This window comes from Aricia agestis, chromosome 12 (genome assembly GCF_905147365.1).
Source record: "Aricia agestis chromosome 12, ilAriAges1.1, whole genome shotgun sequence".
Taxonomy (NCBI): Eukaryota; Metazoa; Arthropoda; class Insecta; order Lepidoptera; family Lycaenidae; genus Aricia; species Aricia agestis.
Window position 1 is genome coordinate 1,872,528 of NC_056417.1, and position 21,750 is coordinate 1,894,277.

At 35.3% G+C, this 21,750-nt stretch overlaps 1 long non-coding RNA gene across 1 annotated transcript; it reads right to left on the reverse strand.

Moving 5' to 3' along the window:
• Window positions 1–1,185: 1,185 nt before the first annotated feature.
• On the reverse strand, window positions 1,186–20,525 carry LOC121732335. The gene is made up of 3 exons (XR_006036354.1): window positions 19,370–20,525; window positions 12,856–12,860; window positions 1,186–1,196 (listed from the first exon to the last, which is right to left on the reverse strand). It is a non-coding gene; the product is annotated as an uncharacterized LOC121732335 (long non-coding RNA).
• Between the last annotated feature and the right edge of the window lie 1,225 nt (window positions 20,526–21,750).

The window sequence follows — 21,750 nt, forward strand, 5'->3', positions numbered from 1 at the left end:
GTATAGTACCTACACCGCGATCCCTGGTGTTCTGTGGAGCCTTGTTGTCGTTCGCTCGACAGATGCACACTGGCGTGCAAACTAATTAAGTATAATAAAATAGTATATATAACAATCTTTATAAGTAAATGCATAATAATTAGATAAAATAGATATGCTCAAATAATTTGTATACTTACATAAACTGTACCTACTTAAATAAAATGATAATATATATAATATTGGCAAAACACGTTAAAACAATGATTTAGAAGTATTAAATTTAATATTATCATTAAAAGTTTCAAGTAACTATTTTCCTCTCACCCCAGCCAAAGAATACAATATTATGCACTACGTGAACCCCAGCTACAACTTGACGTCACGTCATATGCCATATCTCAAAACAAAACAGCTGGCGTACTATAATACTTTATCTATGAGTTGGCGCCTAGCTGACGACTAACCTAGGTTGCGATTGTTGGGACAGTGAAAAAAGGCAAATTTATATAATATCTACTGTCATGGTACCTAAATCTATGACAATAATAATATTATTAAATATACACACAAATATTTTATACTTAATTATAATAAATATGCTTATTTAAAATAGGTGGTAGGTGGTAGCTGCATATACTTACATTATACATAATAATATAATCCATACCTAATTACCTACATCATAAGAAAATCAGGTGTCGTGTCTGTGTAAACTGATTTATAATATGTTCGGTATTCATTTACCTAACAGTTTCCGTATGTATACCTTGCGTGGTATTTATACTCATTTGATTTTGACAACCCTATTTTCGGAATATAGTCAACAACACACACAAGGTGTGAAATAAAGTCGACCTTCGCGCGGCGCCGCCAGAGAGCTCAATGTCGGCTGCTCGCGTGCGGTCCGTTGTTAATAATACTTATGTAGGCACATAAATCGGCGGCATTTGTGAACATCAAAGCAGTGAGATTTCTGTACTTGTACTATTATCTATTCTGTGATTATACTTATTTTTGACTTCTCTAGCCCTTGGTGTATCCTCTTAAGCAAAAATTATGTTAATTATAAATTGTTTGACTTGAATGCTGGTCTTATACCGCTTACATGTCAACTAATCCTTACGGTAAGCAAGTAAAACATATTTTCTTCACAAACAGATTTCCAATGCAAATGCCAATCCACATCAAGCATATTCCGAGTTCTGTAGACAGTTCTGCCGATTCCGATGATCCTCTGTCGACAAAAATTGCAGAATTCCGATATGCGACGAGTTGACAATTGAGTTACAGCTGTGAGCAGCGACCACACATAGCCTGTGAGTTACAGGAAGCGCAGATATGAAATAATCATCATCATCACCTTTATTATAATTATTACATTGATGGTTACTTAACATTAAATTAAGAGCTTGACAGAAAAATTATTAAGTAGGTATACTTAGTGAATCTAATAATTCATTAAAATTTTCTTAGCGCCTTTGGCTTCTCATAAGTTTAGGACTTTTAGGTGCGCAAAGGACATGGTTGAAGATTACCATTCAAGGTGTTCTTTTTCGTGTACAATGATACTCTTTTGTAAACACCTTCTTATATTATCTCATTCTAGCATATCGTAAAACCTTGGTAAAACCAAAACAGAGCATGAATCATGTTGGCCAACATTAGCATATTAATATGCACCGTGCGGCTCGGCGGCCCGTGAAATTGACACAGTAATAATATATTGTCCGAATTATCGACTTCGTCACAGTATAGCAATATGACATCCCTAACTAATATTGCTATACTGTGACTTCGTTCTGTTGCCAAGATGGCCGACGTGGGGTAAACCAATCGTACCTTAATTATTGTACTAATATGTGCTAATGGGGATTACACGAACGGGATTACATCTCAAATGGCACAAACAAAGAAAAAATAACCAAGGTAATAATACTTAGTATTATAAACAAGTACCTGGATGACCGAGCTTTGCTCGGTATAGCAAACCCTCATTGACTTCGTGTTACTTAATAACGCCATCTGCTGGTCGTTAAAACAATCAGTTGCTAACAAAATAGTATTATTATTCGCCAATAGATGTCAGGAAGAGTCATATTTTTCAGTTTATCGATTATCGATAAAACACGAATAAAAAGACATTTTCTAAAAATGATTCCTAGCTAGATCGATTTATCGCCCCCGAATACCCCCCCCTATATACTAAATTTCATGAAAATCGTTGGAGCCGATTCCGAGATTCCAATTATATATATGAAATAAAACGGTATCTATAGTTACTCTATAATGTCGACGTCGTATTTCTTCTAAATATTAAGCTTTTACAAACCAGTTTGATACTAGTTAAATTGTGACAGAGTATAGTCAAAGCTGCTGTCAGACTACGCTATTTATGCATATTATAATAATATACTATGCTATAGCATAGTCTGAAAAAAGTTACACCCTAGAAAATGCCTCACTTATCTAACACTGCATTCAGCTAAGCTAACAGTCCATAGTCTTACGAGGTATTTCATAAATATGAAAGCCCATATCACAGTACCGAAATTAATCAAGTGACACGGGTTTTTGTTGTTACTCCCTGACCCCAAACCCTTTGAGCAGGAGTATACAGAGCGATCCTGCCTCTAGTCCTTATATCAACAATATAAGGTAAATTATCCTATAACTCCGAGGTAAAATAGTTTGGAACGGATCGTAAGTCAGATTAATGAAACAAAGCTCGTTATAAATATTTACTATCATGGCGGATTTAAGTGTGACGTAGTTTATATCCTCTTTGGATTTAAGATAGCCGCAAACATGCCGCAAACGTCGCGTCGTGCTCTCGCATATAAAATGTGTTCGAAATTTAAACATCTTTATTTTTTTTTAAGTTGATGACCAGTATTTTGACCTCTATCCATGTAGGTAGCTATGTCATGATTCACGCACAATTATAATGAAACTGCGCCGGTTTAATGAACTGAAATTGATTTACTAAATAAAAAGATACATTTTCCCTTAAGAAAAGCCTTCAGCACTGCTGAATTCACCTTCATTTTAAATGCAACGCAACGCTTCCTGACATAGCAATGTAAGCTTAGTTTACTTATTTACGCATTCCATAAAAGCAAATTCTATTAAAACCAATAATAATCAATATCCATGTTGTAAGTCCCCGATAATTCTGATCACAATTTCACTTTGATACAATCAACTAAATATTAATTAATATCGAAAATGTTGCAATCTAAACACTGCTTTTGACCCTATGTTAGTAATATTGCCGGGCGCGTACAAATTTTGTAACTACACGGTAAATCCTGTCACAATATTGGTTTCAATAGCTTTAAGCTTATTAAAACAGAATATGTCCGTGATTTTCTCCACGCTTCCTGAAATCTTTATAAGTCTTTTATACTATTATTTAGCTGATCCAGTTAAATCGCCTTGCAATATTATACGTCATACTATAAATGTATAATTATACATTTAAAAAAATTTACACACCTATTATTCAGTTAAAGCTACCTATAAAAATGCATTAAGCTATCGCGTTTATATGCACGATAAATTAAAAAAGTAAACGCCAAATAATACGGAAAAGATAGATGGTCGCCGGTTTTTTACGGTTTAATCACTCGTATCGTTTGTCCAGACTTTTTGCGTATTGTAGACGAAAATGCTCCTTATTCCGTTCACATAAAGGTCCTGTCACACGTAAATAACCCCAAACAGAATAGTCCCCGACAAATATACGATCGGAAACGAGGATATAAATCGGAATGAGCAGAAATATGGTCGCCGCAAGGTGTTGAGTGGACGGAAAGAACACCGATTTTATTGATGGACATAAGTTTTTAAAAATGGAATACGTTTTATTTTTTTATGCGAATACGATTTGACAATGACATGAAGGCATACAGCCAGTGTTTTAAATGAAAAATTATGTAAGTATAGTATTAACGGTCCACCAAATAGTTTTTATAGGATACTAACATGTAAATCCTGAACCATTGAGATTGACTACTGGAGAGAGCTTTATACTTATAGTATAAGCGTGAAAAGCGTGTCAAGTTGAGTCCGAGTTACTCGGTCATAACAAAGGAGTCCGTCTGCATATTTCATGTGATAAAAGTGTTTAGTCAACATATTATGCAAGATCTTGTTGAGTTTTGTGGTTATGCTACATAATAAACCATTAGAACGGCCAAAGAATGCCTCAAACACGTGGATGATATTATAAAATACGTAAGGTTTTTTTACAACGTTTTTTAGGCTTTTCAATCGCTATTTTTGTAAGCTAAAAAGATAATTTACAAGTTTAATAATCCCTTATCCGTGCTATAGTGCATTAGTGCTAAAAATGTCACATCAAGTAATAATTTGGCTATTTGCATAGCTTTTTACGTGTGTTTAGGGATGCACATTACTTGAAATAAAACTATAATGTCAGTCAAAGTCAAAAACGAAAGTCATATTTTAGTTAATGATATCGATAAACTTATCGATATCGTGAACTAAATGACTTTCTTTTAAGGATTATAAAATGCTTCGAAATATAGAAATATTCAAGAAAATACACGTACATTAATGACTTCGATGAAAACAAGCACAAAATGGCTACGCGATGACGGGCTAAGACTCCATTTACGAGTAAATTATAATATAATACCACAAATACTTTATCTATGTCCTGAACTGCATGCATTTTGATACTTTATTATGGGGGCCATACTTGTAAGCAGGCATACTTTTAAGCAGGTTAAAAAATTAGGCAATGTTAAAAAGATTTCAGCCCTTTCAAATCCATAATATTCATTCCATCATTTTTACCTACTTATTATAGCACTTTTATAACAATATAAAATACACGTCCTAACAATAAGAACTCTCTTTGTACGACAAGAACATTTATTCTCTGCATAACCTCTATACACGCTTTCTTTCCCACGCTTTTGTTCCTTTAAATGTCTTAATGAGGTAGTTTTTTTTTACAAAAGCATAAACATTTAACTTCCGTGAATGAGTTGAGCGGAAAATTAAAATAATTTCAGGACTGTTTTGAGGAATTCATTTTTGTAGATACCAGTTTTTTCCAGCGGCTTTAAGTAATGACATTCTTGGTATATAAACATATATACCTTATAATTACATAATCTTCAAAAGACTTTTATGTAAAATTGGAATTTAAAAATACAACGATAGGATGCGTAGAAGACATCAAAACCTAAACCTAAAAAAGAAGATCTTCAAACAGCTATATAGAATAGATTCTTTTACAAAGGAGCTGTTTGAAGATCTTCTTTTTAGTGTATATCACGAGTATAATTATCAATTATTATAGTAGCTCCAGAGTTCCCAATAAAGATCCCATTTATACGATCCTGGTATTTTTACTGCTCACAATACAATTTCGCAATTTACAAATAAAACACAGTTCACGTGGTAAAATACAATAATACGCGGCGTTCTGGAAAAACAACAAAATTTTAATAACATAACAACATTCAATTTTCACAAAAACGTCACCTAAAATGGCCGCACTCTATTAATTTTAACATCAAAGTAATGTTCCCAAAGAGGCTCTGTCGCAATATATGGCGTTTATGGTGTAGATAATAATGGGTTCGCCATGGGATGCCGTAAGCGCTTATTAAAATTTCAGCCTTGGCGCCAGAATCTATAAGCCTCCTTTAGTATATTAATCAACTCGGAAATTCCCCTGAAATATTGAAAATCCAATTAAATTCATGATCATAATCGTTAATTTTTAATAACTTAATGAAATTATCGCATACTGTACAATTAAATGAGGAATTTAATATTTTAATACAAAGGTACGTAGAAAAAGTGGATTATCATGTAAACTTCAGCCGTGTTCTTACGAAAAAAAAATTAAATACTCTATGGTTGTAACACAGATAGAATAAAGAATTCCAAATTCAAATACCGCCCGCGCGCACAATTAGCTACGAAATGGATACTGCACATAGTGTCAAAGTGTAACGAGAGAAATAAAATGATTCTTCAATCGGCCGTGAGCGGGACTGATTGGGAGTAAAAGCCAGTGAATGTGAAAAAGTTACATTTTCACATTCACTGCCGAAACGTTGGGAGTTTTATGAAAAATGGTGTATTGTCGTGTAATGGATACGGATGATAGCGACAGTGTTATATGCTTATAATCCTCAATTAGCGTGTAATTTATCCTTTATCTATATAATATATAAAAGTAAATCCATATATCCCTTGGTCACGCATCACGCGTAAACGGCTGGACCGATTTTGCTGAAATTTGGTCTATCTATACCAATGAATGTATCCTATGTTCTTTTTCGGGACTTGAAAGATCCTTTAAATCCCGAAAAAGAACATAGGATACATTTTGTCCCGGAAAAATGTACGGTTACTGCACAATATAATTTTATGATTTGCGCGTAAACTATTCAATCGATTTTGAAGAATTTTGGTATGGAGATACTTTGAGTTTCGGGAAAGGACAAGAAATACTTTTTTCCCGGAAAATATGCAGTTCCATGTTCCACACAGAATCAGCCGCTATAAGGAAAAAAAAAGGATCAAAATGTATTTTTCGAATTACTCCGGTATTGCTAGAGTCCCACTTTTTGCCATCAGATCCTGGTAGACCTATAAAAAAAGCGTGTTAAAATACATATTTTAAGTTCTCATAAAAAACCATTTTCAAGAATTTGGCGGTATTCAACAACGGAATATCTATATTCTGAATAGCGTTTTGTAAGCAATGAAAACCACACGAGCAATATTCCCAGTACAATGTACCTGTACTTTACTTTTATGAAAACACAGCGCCCTTCTGCGAACCATCTGCTACGTACTGAACGGTGCATACTGACAATGTGATATTATATCCCTGTAGGGTGACCATTTCCAGGCATTTTCAGGATAGGTCCCGAAAATTTTTGGTTGTGAAACTTATGAATGTATGAGAGTTTAGAAAATCGTTAACATTCTTTGTTTTGGCTCGCTCTATTTTCATGCAAAATATCGTCATCTCTTTCACTCCTTTAAAACCCAAGAAAATCGAATTTCTCTTTCTTTTTTTTTCGAAATTCTCGAATTCGACCTTAGGTCATATTTAAGTCCATAAGCCTTAACTATCCAATTTCTGTAAAGTTGTAAATAATAGAAAAAAAGTGAAATAAGGAAGTTTCACTTCTTACCCTGGCACACACAACTTTTTTATCTATCTCGTCTTTATTGCTGTAGCTTGAATGTCTGAAATACTGGTTGTTACTCGCAAACTCGTTGTCCTGTTTGTTTATTACACGACAGCCCTACAGTTTTAGCACAAAGACGTAGCCGGAGTCACGAAGCTCTTTTTCGCAAGTGCTGCTGCTGCATACAAAATAGTACAGAAAAAAGACATCACACACACCACACAGAACTGACCGGTCATGGCGAATTCGCCTTCTACTTCAACAGATTCAAGCTGCAGGAGGATCCGTCGTGTCTGTGTCAGCCCGGAGTCGAGGACACGGCTCTTGAGTTCTTCACTTGCTCGAGCGCCCAATTTTTGCTAGAAATAGATACGACATTGAGCAGAATTTTGGCACATCGATAACAGGTGAGAATCTGCCATCCATCCTGGGGGGTAAAAAGCGGGATATCTTCCTGGCTTTTTGCAAGACGATCGTGAGTGTAGTGAATAAGTGTAACGGTAGTATTTTGTGTGATAATAATAATTAGGTTCTCGTTTTAAGCTGTGATAATATTAGGATAGTCTCTGTTCTTTTCGTTTTATATTTGTGCCATTGTTTTATTATTTTTGACAGTTTAATTGTATTTTATTTTGTTATTTTTAGTGGAATCTCTTATTTTTTTTTAAATGGAATTAGTATTTGAATTAGTTTTAATTGCATCGTATACTACAAATAATAAAAACTAAGGAAAAGTAACTGTGTTAAAAAAATTGTCCACGAGTCTACAAAATGTGACCCGAATACATGCATACTTTATGCATGTATTCGGTACACAATTTTGTGTAAATATAGAAGTGACAATTAACGTCAATGACTTTATTTCGTAAATTTCAGTGTTAGTGTTTCGTTGCTATTGCCATATTATACAATATATAAAAGGAACCAAATTCAAAACGGTTGAACTATGGGAGTTCGTGTTCGTATATTTTATATTGGATATCATAATTTATTTTGTACAAATTAAAATTGAACATAAATTGTTTTGACCAATTGTCTTTATAGACAATTAGAAAATAAACAGCCCTGATAATGTAAGGGGGATGAATGAAATAAATAAAAAATAAAAAAATATCCGCAGCCGAACATAATATAACCTCAGCTTATTTTGGAATTCGGTTAAAAAAAGCACAAAGACGTAAAAGACAGACTATTGTTTTTATAACATTAGTTTGTCCCGGTTGCGAGCCTTAAATAATATGTGTTATATCAATAACTACATTGAATACATGAATGAAATTTTGATAAAGTTAGCTGGAATTTTTATTGAAATATTTATATTTCCCAGAATCAAATCAAAAAAAATAGTACAACATATTATATTTCATAGAAATATAACCCGTAGGCCGTAACATTGAATGATATTCATACAGTCAATTTCGATGAAAATTATAATCTAAAACGCGAAAAACATACCATCCTCATCACCTTGATGAGTGGCAGTCTTCCACAGTGCGTTTTTCGCGTAACTTTCTGCCGCGCACTGTAAAACTCTGAAACGAACTGTCACCAGCAGTATTTCCGGACCGATACGACCTGCAAACCTTCAAGAAAAGAGCGTATTCGCTCTTAAAAGGCCAGCAACGCACCTGCAGCTCTTCTGATGTTGCGAGTGTCCATGGCCGACGGCAGTTGCTTACTATCAGGTGACCCGTTTGCTTGTTTGCCCCCTTATTTAATTTTAAAAAAATATTATTCTCAGTATGCGATACACCAACTATATATTTAAGTAAATGTATATATATAGAATTGGATGGCAAAAAGTGAGAAAATAAATTGACTCTAGCGATACCGGGTAATTGCAATAAAACATCTTTAATCCTATTTATATTCCGTGTGTTAAACAGGCAAATAAAAAAATTTATCCAATGATCAATAATATTTTTTTTAAATCTGCTGTCAAAAATTGCTCTGATTCTGGTAGACCTATAAGAGCGACCGCAGACTTACAATTTTAAGTTGGTCAACTAAGTCGCACAGTATACCAATTATAGCTATAGCGACTTATGAGAGCTCGCACATTTTGCAACTAAATCCGATTCCTTTCCGATTACCTACAATTTAAAAGTTGTACAATCAAATTGCAATATTACGTAAGTAATTTAATTTGAATACGATAGTAGATAGATAGGTGACCCTAATAATGCAGCTTGGTTCTTTGTTCGATCCAGTCAGTTTCCTCTCAAACTACAACAAGGGATTCTCATGAAATGTCAAGCAACATACGCATTTCAAAATCGGTCTTTACATACAGTAGGCCGACTTAGAATAAGTGTTCTCGAAATCTATACTCTAGACTAGTAGAATGTCATATCAGCCAACGCGTGATTGTGCGATGCTCAGCCGTTCATAGCATGCTTACAGCTAGGGCTGTCATCCGTCTAAATTTCTCCGGATTTGTCCTAGTTTGGAGGGCATCCGGAGAACGTCCAGCCGGGTTTTTGAAAAGTCCGGATCTGTTGAGAGAAATCCAACTTTTTAGTCATGCAGCAACAAAGGAGAAAAGTCGCTAAACATTTCTTCTTTGATCAAAATCAAATGCGATTTCAAGGACTTTTACAGATTTTTACAAATTCTTGTTGAAAAAGAAAGATGTTTTAGCAAAACCTAGCAAGACGTTATCGTAAATTCTTTTAGGAGGTATCCGGGAAATAACCACATTTCGGCCAAATGTCCAGGATTTTTGTCGAACCTGACTGGCGAAGGTAATTTAGGTGATGGCAGCCCAATTTACAGCGGAACCCGCGCCGATTTGTCAGTTTGTTCGAAGTTGGCCTACTGCTTCGTTATATCTATTGTACTATTATGCTGTTGGGCAGAAAACAAGAGACAAAGTTAGAATAATATTGCTTTAAATAGTAAAATTGAGAGACAGGTAAGAAACCATAATAATATTATTTAAAACATAAGGCCAAGCTTAATGTTATTGTGGCTTGATCTTCTGCAGGTCAAAGAATTGTCTGGTCGACAGCCTGAAGCGTAATTTCTATTTAGTTTTTAATAAAGAAAGTCTTAAAGAAGCTATTACAAAGTATTAAATGACTAAAGTCAAGCGCTAATTAAAATTTGTAATGAGAAAATACTTTTTTCAATTCATTATTTTAATGGTTTTGTAATAAAAATATTACAAGAGAGACTTGTCGGATAACAATTACTATGAACAATTTACAATGCTACAAGGACAGGATCTGCTTCATATTCACTTTCTCCACTCCATTCCTTTTTCCTCCATTTGGATTCCATCGTGATTCCATCCAATTATTTTTTTTCATGAGACCATATAAAGACTTATCGCTTGTATCAATTTGAATTACATCTGTTTAATTTATTAAATTTTTTGCAGGTTTTAGGGTTTGCATCGCGTAGGCTCAACGTTCGAATGTGTACAAAAAATACCCACTTAAAAAACGTAAAAAACAGTCCGTAAAATCCAAGATGTATGGTCCCTTTAGCATTAACACAGAACAGGCACTCAAATTCGATTATCCCCAGCCTTTGGGTTTTTATTTTCAGTATTATGTTATCATACGGTGTGAATATTGAATACTACTAACACATTATTATATTGAATATCTAGTATCTACTACCTTTATATCGATATTGATATTGATATAAAAGCCCCTTATTTATATAGTTGGTTTATAAAGGAATATTATGAGTAAGTTATAACATAAAAAGTGCTAAGTACTAGAGTAAATGATTTGCCAAAATATACTTATGAATAAAAAATTCAACGAAAGGAAGGAACACACGAAGCTTGTTTACGTGTTAAGGGCGTGTTTGTAAACAGCCGAAGTGTTCCTTGTGCGGTTCTCGAGATACAGCCTGGTGACAGAAAGACGGATGAGTAGACGGACGAACAGACAGCGAAGCCTTTAGAAGCGAAGTCTGAGGGTCCCTTAAAAAGGTCTTTGAGTAAGAGCCAGTCAGTCCACGTTGCGTCGATTCAGCGCTGCCGTTGCGTTGTTTTACATACAAATAACTAAAGTGTTCACACGGGCCGGGCGCTACGTCCGCAACGCACACATGACGGACAGCAGACCCCTAGACGAATCGGGAGGGGGTGTTGGCCTTAAGACTGCTTCGTAATAACGCAGCAATGGCGCAGAGCTCGTGTGGCAGGCTATGCGTCAAACGACAGCGCTGCGTCGACGCAACGCTGACGCAACGCGCCGTGTGGACTGGCTCTAAGGCTTCTTACAGACGAACGGCACTTTTCGACGGCACGCGTCAACTACCGTTGCCGAAAAGTGCCGATCGTTTGTAAGTGCTCAAAGAAATCCTTGAAATTCTCGTAATGTTAAAATATTTATTACTTAACTAGATGACACCCGCAACACTGTTGTGACAAAATTTGTTTATCCCGCGGGAAAAAAGTATCCTATATGTCATTTCCCGGGACTCCAAGTATATCCATACAAGATTCCAACAAAATTTGTTTATTGGTTTGGCGTGAAGAGATAACAGACAGACACACTTTCGCATTCTTAAGCCGCATTTTCACTAGGGGACATTTGTCTCGCGACCTAGTCGCGGGACACGAAATATACGTGTCCCGCGACTAGGTCTACCGCGACTAGATATTAGTGAAATGGGCCATTAATGTATTGATAACTATTATTGTTACTAACACCAGTGCATATATTTATTAAAAAAAATTGTTAGAGTAATTGTGATAAAATATTAAATGAGTTCTTATTATTATTGCACGCCTTAACGGCTAATTGTAGATAAGTACCAGGACATCTTTGTAATACCTTATGTAACCTACAATTGCAAAAATAAATGATTAGAATTTGAATTTGAACATGTCTCCGCAGCAACATTCGCAGCGACAATTACGGTTTGCGGGACTTGTCGCTGGCGACATACTGGTCACCGCTGACTAGTGTGAACAAGTCATATGTCGAGGGACTAAGTTGCAGGGGACAAATTACGAGTTGCAGGGACAAACTACGTAAATGTGGGATGACTTGTCTCCATGACACTAGGAGACCCTAGTGAAAACACAGCTTTACGAGTAATACTACCAGGTCTACCAGAATCTGATGGCAATTTTTAACAGCAGATTTGCACTTTTATAATTGCATATTTCATCACACACAAAATAAGCCGCTAGAGGAATAAAAAAGGATCGAAAAGTTTTATTCCTATTACCTCGGTATTGCTAGAGTCAATTTATTTTCTCACTTTTTGCCGTCAGACTCTGGTAGGCCTATAGTATGTCACATTTTCAACAAAATAATATACTTTCCATTACATTTTAGCTCTCTATGATATCGTGAAGTTTCCACTTTTCAACCAGAACTGACCTGTGATAGTTTAAACGAACTCGCAGATATGAAACGGTCTGGATAGCGGGAAAAACAAATTCCATTTTCAAATCACATACGTTCCAATTTACGAAGCTATCGATAACATTCAAAGTAATAGAAAACATAAGGAAGAATACTTGATTTACTTTTATAATAATATTTTACTAGACGGTATGTTTTTAAATCACTTCAATTATAATTAAGGTCTTTTAATCTATTAAAAAAAGAAGGAAATTTCTCAATTCGACCGTATAATTATATTTTTTTTTATGTTTGTCCGCGAATAACTTCGCCATTTGTGAACCGATTTTAGGTACGGCTGCGGCAGCTACTTGATCTTCTTCTTATATATAAAATTCCCGTATCACTATTAGTTACCGTACTCTTCCGAAACGGCTTTACTGATTTTTACCAAATTTTATGTGCATATTCAGTAGGTCTGACAATCGGCTACTGGGTACTTTTTATATTGATAAGTGCATTTGTTGAATAAATAATAGTGAATTATTACAACTCGAGACTGACGGCGACCATTGTTTGTGCGACGGGATAGCGATGGACGTTGTGATGGTGCCATACTTATTTAGTTACTTCAAATAATATCGGCGAAATACTTGGCAAAACAATGTTTGCCGGGACAGCTAGTAACTGATATTTTCGATTGCGACGCTGCGTCGTCGCTTGAAAAAATGTAGGGCTCTCGGACAGTGAACTGGGCAAGGGAGTTGTGAGCATCAACTATAGTTTACTATATAGAAAATAAAATTGAAAATTCTATCAAAACTTGAAAACCAATAAGGAATTGAAGATAATGCATGATACGGTGGTCTAAATCAAAACGTTCCAACAATTTCCGAGGCAATCGAGTGCGGACAGCCCGGATTTTATTACGGATAACTTACACGTCGCCACATCTATCTTATGCTTATAGTAATAGGGTTGGAAATTGACTGGCTAAGATGGGAGAGTCCCAGGATAACCAGGATAAAGGTAACATGCATCTTATGTTTGAAGTAATAGAGTTAAAAATCAGTTGGTTTGACAAAGACAGTTGTGAGCCACAAGTTAAGTTACATTTTCTACTACGGTTTTAAAATGTTATCAAATTAAAGCTTCCACCGGTTTAAGAATAAGAATCATTTTATTCATTTTAATTGACAAAAAGACATCACCATTAGAAAATAAAATATACAGAAAAATAATAATATGTTTGTGAAATGTATCTTTCTCTTTTTATCTTTATTGTTTATCGGGCTGAAGCCGTTTCAGGAAAATCGGTTCAGCGGTTTGTGCGTGAAAAGGTAACATACAGACAGACATTTTTGCATTTATAATATTAGTATGGATTTGGTTGCTATGACTTCCTGGACTCATGTCAGACGCACCCAATCAGCCTCCGGACTCGTTCCAAGATGGCGGACATGTACAAATTGACAGCTGTCACTTGTAAACCGATACGTGACTCGATTCGAGGAAAATCCTCGATATTATTTGAGCATATGTAACTGGCCAGATTGATATAAAATAATTGCATAGGTAAATAAAATATTCCATTAATATCAAACGGCATGTTCATTGCAACGAAATCCACGCAATTTTCCAGGATAAGAACTCTCTTTTGGAATTCGTGATTTTCAAAGTCCCAGGATCAATTTCCACTCATATTCTACTAACGGCCGTTCCCAATATTTGATCTATCTCTGATTTTGCCCTACTAGAGATAGGAATAGCTCACAATTGACATAAAATATATGTCTCTAATGTCTAATGTGAGTTATTCCTATCTCTAGTAGGGCCAAACCAGAGATAGATCAAATATTGGGAACCGCCGTTAATCTATTTTGATAACACATTTCATTTACACGTTTTCCAGGACGCGTCACTTTCGGCACATTGAGGTTGTTACAAAACTAGCACCTGTCATTTTTGCCAGTTCTTGAGTGCTTGTGAGTTACTTTTTTATGAAATAAGGGGGCAAACGAGCAAACGGGTCACCTGATGGAAAGCAACTTCCGCCGCCCATGGACACTCGCAGCATCAGAAGAGCTGCAGGTGCGTTGCTGGCCTTTTAAGAGGGAATAGGATAATAGGGGAGGGCAGGGATGGGAAGAGAAGGGAAAAGGGGAGGGTAAGCAAGGGAATAGGGTAGGGGATTGGGCCTCCGGTAAACTCACTCACTCGGCGAAACACAGCGCAAGCGCTGTTTCACGCCAGTTTTCTGTGAGAACGTGGTATTTCTCCGGTCAAGCCGGCCCATTCGTGCCGAAGCATGGCTCTCCCACGTATACGCAGTATCTTTTTGTCGAGTTAGTTCCCGAACTGGTGGTAGGTCAACACGTGGACATTCTTAAAATATTTGCTTCAAATTTATTCATCAATAAAACAATGTTTTAAATGCGTCAAAAACCATCCTTCTGCTGGAATAGGTTAGAAAATGTTAGGAACCGCTCCCACATAATCGTATAGAAGTCATTTAAGCCATTTAGTTGTGCGGCTAGCCGCTTTGTCAGATAGCGGGTTCAACGCTTAATGTTATCTAACCACAAATTACAACGTATCTAGCAAAGCACTTTATTTGTGCAACACGTTTAAAGTTTACACTAGTAACAGCTAAGTGAGATAAGAAAAAGCTGGGTTTTATGGACGATCAAGAAATCATCAAGACTTTGCTAACGCTTCTATTCCGAGGAAAATGATAAATTAAAGAAGTATTAACAATTTCGAGAAAAGGTAAGTAGTGCCCTTGCGCGCTCATCTTGGCGGGGGCACTCCTGTGCCTCCAGATTTTTTGGTAAGCTTTCCAAAACCGTACGTTTCGTTAAAATAATTACTGTACAATAATTTAAAACTCGACCAAATTAATGTACTATTTCTAACACGCGATATTTAATTCGTCACCATTATAGATATATAATATACTGAGTATTATAAACATTTCATCAACAGAAACAAACAACGAAAACATATTTTGTCTATTTAATAGTGTAGCATGTAGATGTAAACTTTCGTATTATTATATGAATGTGAATCTCATAGCATCTTTGATCTAGAGCACTTCAATTTCTAGCTCCATATTTGTTTAAATCAATGCAAATAACTTAGAGAAATAAACTATATACTTTATTACGGACTTTTCATGCTGATTTTTTTGTTTTCATGCTGAATTTTTGTTTATGTCTTTAAAATTTTACTTATTCCATATTATACTTGTAATTACATATTTATATCTATAGTCGATGTTAGAAATGTAAAACAAGCTCAGATACTGATACTATGAAATGGCTGTTACGACGTAGTACGTAGCATTACGCTGCAGTGACGTAGCACGTAGCTCTAAGCTACGGCGTAGCACGTAGCTGTAAGCTACAACGACGTAGCACGTAGCTCTAAGCTACAACGACGTAGCACGTAGCTCTATGCTACAACGACGTAGCACGTAGCTCTAAGCTACAACGACGTAGCACATAGTTCTAAGCTACAACGACGTAGCACGTAGCTCTAAGCTACAACGACGTAGCACGTAGCTCTAAGCTACAACGACGTAGCACGTAGCTCTAAGCTACAACGACGTAGCACGTAGCTCTAAGCTACAACGACGTAGCACGTAGCTCTAAGCTACAACGACGTAGCACGTAGCTCTAAGCTACAACGACGTAGCACGTAGCTCTAAGCTACAACGACGTAGCACATAGCTCTAAGCTACAACGACGTAGCACATAGTTCTAAGCTACAACGACGTAGCACGTAGCTCTAAGCTACAACGACGTAGCACGTAGCTCTAAGCTACAACGACGTAGCACGTAGCTCTAAGCTACAACGACGTAGCACGTAGCTTTAAGCTACAACGACGTAGCACGTAGCTCTAAGCTACAACGACGTAGCACGTAGCTCTAAGCTACAACGACGTAGCACGTAGCTCTAAGCTACAACGACGTAGCACGTAGCTCTAAGCTACAACGACGTAGCACGTAGCTCTAAGCTACAACGACGTAGCACGTAGCTCTAAGCTACAACGACGTAGCACGTAGCTCTACGCTACGGCGTAGCACGTAGCTCTAAGCTACAACGACGTAGCACGTAGCTCTACGCTACGGCGTAGCACGTAGCTCTAAGCTACAACGACGTAGCACGTAGCTCTAAGCTACAACGACGTAGCACGTAGCTCTAAGCTACAACGACGTAGCACGTAGCTCTACGCTACGGCGTAGCACGTAGCTCTAAGCTACAACGACGTAGCACGTAGCTCTACGCTACGGCGTAGCACGTAGCTCTACGCTACGGCGTAGCACGTAGCTCTAAGCTACAACGACGTAGCACGTAACTCTACGCTACGGCGTAGCACGTAGCTCTACGCTACGGCGTAGCACGTAGCTCTACGCTACGGCGTAGCATGGAGCTCTAAGCTACAACGACGTAGCACGTAGCTCGACGCTACACCGACGTAGCACGTAGCTCGACGCTACACCGATGGGACGTAGCACTTACCTCTACGCGACATTCCACGTACCACGTAGACTGAAACTAAACAGAATATGTTTTTTAATCTTTTATTTCGTAGTAGTATACTCAAAGATTACAGAGCTCAATCAACTCGAAGAGAAACAAGTTAAATATTATGTTATTAGACAATCAAGAGAAACCAATATCATCTTCGGTAAATATTTTTCGAAAGTTGTAATTCAATAACAATCTTGTAACAACAACATCAAAGTGCAAAACAAATTAAAGTAAATTTGTTGTAAAGATTCAATCTTGTTTTGGTATCGACCGAGCTATCATTAAACTCCAAGTTTGTTTAAAATTCCAACAACAAAAGTCCGTACAAACAGTTCCCTAGGCGTTGAAAAAGTTTTGAATAATGCTGTTTTGTCGTTGCGCATAACAATTTATCTTTTAGCTGTTAGACTTTCGTATGATTTTAAAGTATAATTGTCTGTTCGTCTCTTCTTCACGGTTAAAGTGATTTTGATGAATATGACTTGGATCCAAGAAACGACAAAGTATAGTTTTAATACAGAACAGTAACTAAAAACTTTATAATCGAACGAAGATGTGGGGAACATAATATGATTATGTTAAAATAATTAATAATAAGGGGGCGACTAACCCAAAGTTATTGATTTTATAACTCATTTTTATACTTGAAAAGAAGCCCCGGACTGTTTCATTTTCTAAAATTAGATACTACATTATATTTTCAAGAATTCGATCTGAGCAAAAACACGATATCTTAAAATTTTCTCGATAGAAGAAAATCACAAAGATGCATCAAATTTTCACGAATTTTTTATATATATTACCATAACCGTGCATTACATTAAGTTCATATTTTAAACACATTGTATAAAATTCTATCATTGAGAATATGACCTAGCAGATTTTTAAAAGGGAACTATATTTTCTATCACCAAAATTTATATTTGTCATCAAGTTGTATCACCTAATAAATAGATCTATCGCCACGAAATATTTTCGTTCTCAGATAAACAAAAATTGTTCCCAGGTATGAATTATCAAATGAATGTTAATATATGTGTAAAATAAGAGATCGATAACCAATAAAATTATATTGCATTACATAAATATAAACTTCGTTCTTATAATAACAGTTTTGTTACTTAAATAATAGCTCTGTGCTCAGAATGGTAGATCTGTCACCAAATAAATCGATTATCGATCCCTGACTGCGACTCCTTTTTATTTGATATTTTGTCTTTTTATTTGATATTTGTTTTTTTTTTTTTTTTTTTTTTGTGCTAGCAACATTTGTAACTGCACGTAAAATTGTAACCTCCCAACTATTTTATTTAATTAAATTAAGTTTTAAGCTATATTCTACGTTGAAAATTATTACAAACGAAAAGCAAAGTGTTAGAAACTGTTGTAACTCTTCACCCTTAGCAGTGTTTGTGTAAAACATAAGTTTTTTACAAACCAAAGTTCAAGCCAAGTGCCAACTGTCAACGACTGGACGAATTCAAATTGGAGCTGGATCTATTCCCAAAGACTGCGTAAACCCGGGGAGTATTGCTTTTAATTTTCATATTTAGAAGTCATCTTTTACAATTACAACAATAAAAAATCAACTCCACATCGCTCACCCCTGTGAGCTACGTCCAAAACACACTTGGCAAAGTTTACTTCTCTCTTGGCTTGACGAGTAGTGGAAGCGAAGTTGAAGATAAAAACAACAAGCCCAGACATACACTAAACTCGAATACTTCACACACATTAAACAAGCAAAGAGTCATCCTCAAAAATACTCAAAAATTAAGTTATTAAATATTGAGTTGTACAGTTATTCAGATTTAATAATTACTATTCATTCTGTTTATACTGTCTTCCACACTTTGTTCTTGGTCTCCTTGTTTGTTTCTTGTTTATTTTCAATAGTCTTAATCTCAATTCTATTCATTCCTTATCATTTTGCTTATCCTTTCCATTTTCATAGTAACTTTACATAAAATACACTGAAATATTGAGGCTGGCTTTAGCTTATATAGTAAAAGGTGACTTATAAGTAATTAATTCTAATAATCAAGCCCAGTTTAGCCTAATATATTATAAAACTAATTTCAGTGCTTGGGAATGGACAGCAAAATGATGACTCGCTCAGCCGTGGCCCGCCGTACTGAGGAGCAACTTCGTGTGGCCCTCACTGAACTAAAACAATATAAGGACCAGTGCCAAATGCTGTTAAGGGAGAGAGATGATAATGAAAAAGAAATGCTATCTGTTTTACAAAAGAATAAGGATTTAAAATTAGAACTTAACAAGTTAAGCTTGGACTTTGAGGACATTCATAAGCAAAACGTGGAACTACAGGACATCGTTGATGGCTTCGACCAATGCCGAGAGGAGTATGAAGACACTCTCAAGAACTCGGCTAACTTGAAAATTAAATTGAATAATGCTGAGGACTATATTTTAAAACTTAAAGAACAAATACATGTTCAAAGTGCCACCCAAACACAAATCTTGTATGATGAACTTATCCATAGTAAAAGTAAGTCACATTCTATCTCTAAATCATGTAACATTGACATTTCTACTGTTGATTTAACCGGTGATGATTCATTGCCACTGTGTGAAATGAATAGTAGGAAAAAATTAAAGAAATATATTAGAATCAGAAAGTGCATCAAGAATTATTGTAAACTGTCACTGAAAAATAAAAAATGTTTAAATAATTTATCAAAGGTTGTTAAAGAAAACCAAATTTTGAATAATAATTTGCTAAATTGTAAAATTGACTTAGAGCAAATTAAGTGTAGCTATGAGGCCGATGTATGCAACCTACAAGCAGAGATTTCAATACTTCTAGACTCTTTAGACAATTTGAAAAAGAAATATGAGTTGTCACAGCAAGAAATGCAGGGGCATATATCAGCAATGAATGATCTGCTCGAAGTGACTCATTACAATGAGGAGCGGGTTTATTCTTTATTGAGAATCAACGGTTCCTCAGATAAAGCTGATCATTCCGTTTTAAATAATATTGCAGATATATGCTCCAGTCAGAAGGTACATACGGAATGCCCAACAAACATTACTTTAGTCAGTGACGAGTTAGGTAAGGATTTAGGTGTATATTTGAATAGAATGTGTATTGGACAATCTTTTTCTAATTTTTGTATGCCCGGAGCTTCTTACACTGAAATTTTAAAAAGGGCTTTAACTATGACATATTGTCCGAATACTACATTAATACTTTTAGTTGGGAGGAGAGGAAAATTAAACAAAAAACAGATGACTGAATATTTGGACAAATTATTTAATATAAAAAATGTTACAAAAGTCATATTGTTTACTTTTCCCTACATTCAAATGTTGCCAAAGAGATATAATAAAGAAAACATTTCCAGGTATCAGCTGAATAGCCTAATGTATACAGCTGTAAATAATAATTGTATTATTTTAAATGACTCGCATACACAATGTCAGGTTGTAGATATTAATAATTTAGATTTGAAACTATCTACTATGAAAAGAGATAAGTACTTCTTATCTCATTTTTATAAAAGACGTATAGCCAAGTTGCTATTTAACTTTTTGTTTATAAAATCAGCCAAGTATTTGGCTTCCTCGACTACTGCTTTTATTGAGCAGAATATTAGTCATATTTTGAACAAATTGGAATATGTTCCAAATATTTCTTTAAATTAGATAATAAGACAATGGAGGAAATCTCTTGCAGAAATAAATTACCTTTAAATAGTCAAAATCCTACCAATTTAATAGATTCAAATATAGTAAGTGAAAATAATTGTAATTTAATTAATCTGGTGCATCAGAATTTACAAGGTATGGTAGGTAAAGAACTTGAAATTGAGTTATTTTTGAAGGAATTTAACATTGATATTATGTGTATATCTGAACATTGGTTTAGATCACATGAACTCATTTTCAACTTCAATGATCACCAGATAGCAAGCTCGTTCAGTAGAGAAAATGCCATTAGAGGCGGCTCTTTAATATTAATCAGAAACAATTTTAAATTTAAGGAACGTAAGGATATTGTGAGTCTCTCTACTGAACGAATAATAGAAGTGGCCTGCATAGAGCTGAACCATCTAATAATTGTAGGCGTATACAGGCCTCCATCAGGGTTATACGAATCTTTTGAAGTAACTATGGAACAAATTTTGTCAAAAATATGTGCATCTAACAAAAAGGTTATTATATGTGGCGATTTTAACATTAATTTATTAGATTTAACCTCAACTACTGTTAGATTCACATCTTTATTTCAATCGTATAACCTTTACAGTTTGTTTCAGGAACCAACAAGGGTCTGTGAGACTACAGCCACTTGTATTGACAATATATTTACTAATCTTATTCCAGACAAAAAAGAAATAATTAATAAGCTAAGTTCTGATCACTGTGGACAAATAGCCTCTTTTAATATCAAATGTGACAGTGATGCGAAGAAAAATCTTGTGTTTATTCCTGTGACCACAAAACGTATTGAGCAATTTAGAAGTAAATTAAATTCAAATATCCATTTATTGGACAGCTCACATAGCTCTGATGAAGCTTTTAATAAATTATTTAAGGTGATAAGAACTCAATTTAATTCAATATTTACTTCTAAAACGGTTAGAAACAGTAATAAAAAAACTAAATTTATTAATTGGGCAACAAAAGGAATAAAAATAAGTAGGAAAAGATTATATGACTTATATGATGAAAGGTGTATTAACAATAGTGAAGTATTTAAAGCA